The sequence below is a fragment of the Bos javanicus genome, chromosome 21 (genome assembly GCF_032452875.1).
Source record: "Bos javanicus breed banteng chromosome 21, ARS-OSU_banteng_1.0, whole genome shotgun sequence".
NCBI classification, from domain to species: Eukaryota; Metazoa; Chordata; class Mammalia; order Artiodactyla; family Bovidae; genus Bos; species Bos javanicus.
The window spans coordinates 50,098,649-50,104,823 of NC_083888.1; the positions used below are offsets into that span (position 1 = coordinate 50,098,649).

At 36.8% G+C, this 6,175-nt stretch overlaps 1 long non-coding RNA gene across 1 annotated transcript in view; it reads left to right on the plus strand.

The window, feature by feature from the left end:
• The window catches only part of LOC133233987 (uncharacterized), a 102,125-nt gene that overhangs the window by 36,512 nt on the left and 59,438 nt on the right, over positions 1 to 6,175 (plus strand). The window lies entirely within an intron of this gene.

Below are 6,175 nucleotides of genomic sequence, written 5' to 3' on the forward strand. Positions count from 1 at the left end.
CCATTTTATGGCTGCCATTCTTTCTTGACAATGTGACTGGATTTTCAATCCCAAGTGTTATCCTCTTTTGTAGAGAAGATAGATGGAGAAAACCGCTTTGAAAAGATCAGTTTTCTTTGTTTCCTCAATAGCATTTGTTGATTACATATTCCATCAGTCATTCACTGCTCTATGAAATGTTTCATTGTCCAATTAAAAAAAAAACAGCTTTTGTTTCTAAAATTTAATTTCTGGAAAATACTCTCAAGATTTGGCTTCCGTATAGCTGATAAGAACTGAGGAGACAGAGCACAAGTGTATTCTCTTTTTCCCAAGTGGATTTCAGTACAATTTAATTTAATCATCCCCTATAGGCTTGTTCATTTATCTTGTTGATTAGGGCAGTTGACACTTCCATTCTGGAATATCTGTTATGGTTTACTACATCTTCAGGATTCACTCCAGTTGGTATGAAATCTACTTCATCAAGACAATGGATTATAAATAAAACAGTGTTACGGGAAATTTAAAATAGTCTAAGTCCAGTGTCAGGTTAAAGCAAAAATATTACATTCCCAAAGCTATAAAATATAGTTTTAGAAGTTTTCAGTAACTATCTGTTAAGATAACTTAAGCTCTTTTACTGTAGACTTTTAAATAAAATTCTAGCTGCCAAAATAAATGGGAAAATACAAAAAAAGAAAAGAGTTAATTGGTGTTTTTCTAAAGCATGGACATATTTTCCATCCATAGAGAACACAAAGAAAACTCCCAGAGACACCAATTCAAGAGCAGAACCAGCAGCAAGTAGTAAGAATGTTAGCCAACAAACCTGAAACTAAAATTGACTTATGTCTGAAAAATCCTAAATATCCAGTAGTATCAAAAATGATATTATACATTGCACTTATTTTGCTCTCTAAAGTAAAAATAAAATAGTTTTCTGATGTGAGCAACTTTCTGATAAAGAGAACAGAGTATATTTGAAGGAATTTTCTTGTCACTATATATTTTCCATTATATTTTTTATTAAGAGTTAGATGCATGAAAACTTACTGAATACCTAACATCCAAAGAGGGAAGCAGGGAGCAGATGTTTAATAATGTATTTTTCTAATCCTCTATCATGAAATATTTTGGTTATCTTACTAGCATTAAAAAAAAAAGAATAATATACCAAATGAAGTCTTGAATTTTCCCTCTTTAATAGTGAATGTTATGTCTATTTTGTCACAATAGAAACAATTTAATTCATATGCCTTGAGGGAAAACACATTTTTCCCAAGCTCAATAAGAAAAAAACTCACAAATATACCTATAGGACTCTCTTGGGATTGAAATCTGCACTGTTTAAAACTTTTCCCCCAGTGGTCACATGTGAATATTGAGGCTTAATATGAGGCTACTGCAACTGTGCAAGCACAGTGGGCCAACCTCCTGAAAGACCATAGAAAGCTGACAGTTTTCATGAGTTAACAGTCAATGTTTATAGCCTCAAGACGGAACATTCCTGATGGAAGGTCCGTGTTAGGTGATTGGTTGGGGGCTACAGGGAGTTTACTGGAGTTGGCATCTTTGCCTAAGTTGGAGTCAGGAAGCTTATTAGTGATGATCAGGGGCTTTTAAAATGGTTACAAAGGGTCTCAATGAACTTTGGAGGTGTCCTTGGCTCCGGGCTCCACTTCTGTGGCCTTGGTACAAAGTCTCGTACCTGTGACCCTGGGGCAGGACTCAATGTCTACCCTCTTAATTATACAAATGGAATATGTCATAGGTTGACTAATGGAAAAAATTAGTTAAATAAGAGAATTATAAAAAATGAAACTTATAAGCACAATTTTAATAATTTATTTAAACTTACAACATAAGCTTATACTCATCCATTGATTGGTTGTTGGTTGTAGGAACAAGGCCTATTCACCATGATGCATTTTCTACCATAACTAACTTCAGTTTCTTTAAAATAAAGTGACAGATTTTTTTTAATGAATCTAAGAGCAGGATCTTAAGAAATTTTTATGTTTTTTTCCTCAGTCTTTCACTGTTTTCTCATCCATACCTAATTCAACCTTTAAAACTCAAGCATTTCCAAAGCATTCAGCCTTTTTTCTACTTTTCTATATCAGTTAACCTAAGTTTTAATTAAGTACACAACTGTACATGTAAAAGTGGCATGGATATTTTGGGGACCCACCTGACTGACTCTTGATGTGTGTACAACCCGGTACTGTGAGAGTTGAATCCAGCCACAGCACTGAGCAGGAATAGGCTGGGTCTACAGACATCAGTGCTCTACAGAATGCAGACAAAGAGCTGGTTAAGTGGAAACTGGCTAAGGGAATTTCTTCTGCCCTAACGAGAAATGACAGGCATTGGCATTTGATCTATAGAAAATAAGGGGACAATTCTGCAGTGGGAATGACTGGATGAGGCACTGTGTGTGTGTCTGCATGCGCACTTCAGTCATGTCTGACTCTCTGAGACCCCATGGACTGTCACCCGCCAGGCTCCTCTGTCCATGTGATTTTCCAGGCAAGAATACTGGAGTGGGCTGCCATGCCCTCCTCCAGGGAATCTTCTTGACCCAGGGATCAAACCCACATCTCTTTTGTCTCCTGCATTGATAGGCAGGTTCTTTACCACTAGTGACACCTAGGAAGACCTATGTATTATTAGGTTGGTGCAAACATAATTGTGGCTTCAGATCAGCAATTTTAAATCATTATAACTAGACTCAAACATATCTTTATTAATCAAGATAGTAACCTTTACAATCAACACATTTTTGTCAATGAGGAATAAGTTATTTATTCTCATAGCATAAAAATCCATGCTTTGGGATTCAATGCACTCTTGGAAAGAATTTTTGGCTGGTTGTAAAAGTGTTTTCCCTGCAAACAGTCGTTGAGATACTTGAAGAAGTGGTAGTCGGTTAGCCAGAGGTCAGGTGAATATGGCAGATGAGGCAAACCTTCATCGATCAATTCATTCAACTTTTGAAGTGTTGGTTGTATGACATGCATGCATATGTTGCTATGGAGAATTGGGCCCTTTCTGTTGACTAATATCAGCTACATACATTGCAATTTTTGGTGCATCTCATCAAGATGCTGAGCATACTTCTCAGATGTAATGGCTTCAGTGGTATTCATAAAGCAGAGGTGGATCAGACCAGCAGCAGACAGTCAGTAACCATGACCTTTTTTGGTGCAAGTTTGCCTTTGGGAAGTGTCTTGGAGCTTCTTCTCAGTCCAGCCACTAAGTTGGTCATCACCAGTTGTATAAAATCCACTTTTCGTCACGTCACAATCTGATTTAGAAACGATTCATTGTTGTTGCATAGATTAGATGACGCTTCAAAACAACAATTTTTTAATTTACATTCCACTCATGAGGCACCTGGAGAAGGCAATGGCAACCCACTCCAGCACTCTTGCCTGCAAAATCCCATGGACGGAGGAGCCTGGTAGGCTGCAGTCCACGGGGTTGCTTAGAGTCGGACACTTACTGAGCGACTTCACTTTCACTTTTCACTTTTATGCATTGGGGAAGGAAATGGCAACCCACTCCACTGTTCTTGCCTGGAGAATCCCAGAGATGGCAGAGCCTGGTGGGCTGCCATCTATGGGGTCGCAGAGTCAGACACGACTGAAGTGACGCAGCAGCAGCAGCAGCAGCAGCAGCAGCATGAGGCACCTACTTATCAAAATTTTCACCTTTCCAACTTGCTTCAAATGTGACATGACCTTTGAAGAGTCAATGTTGAGTTCTTTGACAACTTATCATGTAGTTTTAAGTGGATCAGCTTTGATGATCCTTTCAATGGGCTGTTATAAACTTTTGATGGACAGTCACTGTGCTCCCCAACTTCAAGGCTCTTGTCTCCTTTGCAAAACTTCTTGAACCACTACTGCACTGTATGTTTGTTAGCAGTCCTAAGCCAAATACAGTTGTTGATGTTGTGAGTTGTCTCTACCACTTTATTACCTATCTTGGACTTGAATGAGAAAATTGTTTGGATTTGCTTTTTGTCTAACATCATGTCCATAGTCTAAAATAAATATAAAATAAGCAGCAAATAATATCATTTGCAAAAAAAAAGCATTAAATGAGAAAGTGAAAGTGAAGTCACTCAGTCGTGTCCAACTCTTGTCAGGACAGGCCTCCCTGTCCATCACCAACTCCTAGAGTTCACTCAGACTCACGTCCATCGAGTCAGTGATGCCATCCAGCCATCTCATCCTCTGTCGTCCCCTTCTCCTCCTGCCCCCAATCCCTCCCAGCATCAGAGTCTTTTCCAATGAGTTAACTCTTCGCATGAGGTGGCCAAAGTACTGGAGTTTCAGCTTCAGCATCATTCGCTCCAAAGAACACCCAGGACTGATTTCCTTTAGGATGGACTGGTTAGACCTCCAGGCAGTCCATGGGACTCTCAAGAGTCTTCTCCAACACCACAGTTCAAAAGCATCAATTCTTCGGCACTCAGCTTTCTTCATAGTCCAACTCTCACATCCATACATGACTACTGGAAAAACCATAGCCTTGACTAGATGGACCTTTGTTGGCAAAGTAATGTCTCTGCTGTATTAACTGAGTCAAAATTTGAAAATTAAAATTTGTTTTAACATTACATTAATCATGCATTATAAGACACTGAACCGTTAATGCTTTGTGTATGTTTTGTTTTATATGACTTCAATTCACTACCCCAATAATCAAATTCATTTTATGAATATTTTAGAATCATCTTAATCTGCTAATAAATAATTTCAAGTAGATATGAAGAAGTTCACTTCAGTAATTTTAAATAAAGTCTTCTAGTTCTATTATCAAAAATTAGGGCTATTTGCACTTTTAAAATAGAGATGTTGCTGCTGCTGCTGCTGCTGCTAAGTTGCTTCAGTCATGTCCGACCCTGTGTGACCCCATAGACGGCAACCCACCAGGCTCCCCCATCAAGATTCCACTATATGATGCAAAATGAAAATAGTGTGACCTTATGAAAAGTACCATGCAGTTATTTTACGTGTTCAATATTTATTTTTAAATACTAGTAATTAACTAACACAATTTGTTATTTCTAATGATGAAGCTGATGTGACCTTTGTAGGATCCTCACTGAACCTTTTGCCCCAAAAAGGCTCATTGTTCGCTGCTATCTATTTTTACTAAAGAAAAATCTCTGTGATACTCTGCTGAAAAATACATGGATAAATAGATAATGTCAAATACATGGATAAATGTTAACAAAAAGAATTTAGTGTCAGAAAATAGCAGAGTTTCTTTGAATCACAATAGCAAATCAATTATGAAAACTCTTGATGGTTTTAGGTATAAATTGAATATTTATTTTCGGTAGACTTTTTCACTAGTCAGCTTTCCTTTCTGCTACCTCCACCTCAGATTGTAGTTTTTAGGGATTTGTTGCAATTTGTTTTTCTAGTTAGAGCACTGGAATTAGTAACAGAGTATTAAAACTACATTAAACATGACACGAAGTTTCACTTACTCTTTGAGTATTTTTATCTTGCATAATACACAAGAGTTTTGTTTTATAACAGAATTCTTACTGAGCAGATACAATAGCTACCAGGGAAGCAAGACTAAGAATTTACAGTTGAAATACATTCTTGTAATGTTTGCTGAATGTTGTTGAAATAGGAAATAATTTGTCTTAGGACATGGAACACATATTTTCCTTGGGAGGGAAGAGATTGAATGATTTTTATAGTATAATTTTTTTATTAGCATAGTTAGTAATCATTGAAATGACTATGATTGTCAAAGTAGGCAGAAAGAAAGTTAAAGCAGTTTTGTGAATCCTGTCTACATAATGAGAACAATTGTATTCACATTGATTTACTCTTCAGCATTAACTAAGGGTCAAAAAACAGGTTTCTATGTGGACCTGGGTTGGAAATTAGGGTGAATAATGTAAAGCCACTTTTTCTTGTTAAGTGCAAGATTATTTCCTCATTAAAACTTCAAAAGAGCAACATGTAGAATTATGTCTTGTTGAGAGATGTTGTTATTTTTGTGTACAAAGTAATATTCCATGTATAAGTTAAAGATTCAGTGATACTTTTTGTGTACAAAGTAATATTCCATGTATAAGTCAAAGATACAGAAACATGGAAATGACCAGAATTATTCCAGGGTATTTCATTTTACTCTTTCTTAAAAAAAAAAAACAAAA